This window comes from Arachis duranensis, chromosome 10, assembly GCF_000817695.3.
Source record: "Arachis duranensis cultivar V14167 chromosome 10, aradu.V14167.gnm2.J7QH, whole genome shotgun sequence".
In the NCBI taxonomy this organism is placed as follows: domain Eukaryota; kingdom Viridiplantae; phylum Streptophyta; class Magnoliopsida; order Fabales; family Fabaceae; genus Arachis; species Arachis duranensis.
Genome location: NC_029781.3, coordinates 40,990,995 through 40,991,730, shown reverse-complemented (window position 1 = coordinate 40,991,730; position 736 = coordinate 40,990,995).

Below are 736 nucleotides of genomic sequence, written 5' to 3'. Positions count from 1 at the left end.
TTTAAAAAAATTTTATCTTTTTCAAGATTTGATTTCAAAATATCTTATCTAACCTCTTATCTTCTTATCTTTTCAAATTTGATTTTAATATCTTTTTCAACTAACTCTTTGACTTTTTGTTTGTTTCTTATCTTTTTCAAAATCACCTACTACTTTTCTCTCTCTAATTTTCGAAAATATCTCATCTCTTTTTCGAAAATTCTTTTGTTTTAAATTTTAATTTTAATCTTATCTTATCTCTAATTTTCGAAAATTACTAACACTTTTTTTTTAAAAATTATTTTCGAAATTTTCTATCTCTTCTCTCTTATTCTATTTAATTATTTACTAACACTTCTCTTCACCTCTCTTCATCTAAAAATCCGAACATAATCTATCCCTTGTGTTTGGATTCTTCACTCTTTCTTCATCTACTAACATAAAGGAATCTCTATACTGTGACATAGAGGATTCCTCTTTCTTTTCTTGTTTTCTTCTCTTTCATATGAGCAGGAACAAGGAAAAAGACACTCTTGTTGAAATTGATCCTGAACCTGAAAGGACTCCGAAGAGGAAACTAAGAGAAGCTAAATTACAACAATCCAAAAGCAACATTTCAGAAATTTTCGAACAAGAGAAGGAGATGGCAGCTGAACCTAATAATGATAATGCAAGAAGGATGCTTGGTGATTTTACTAAGCCCACGTCCAATTTTGATGGAAGAAGCATCTCCATTCCTGCCATTGGAGCCAATAAT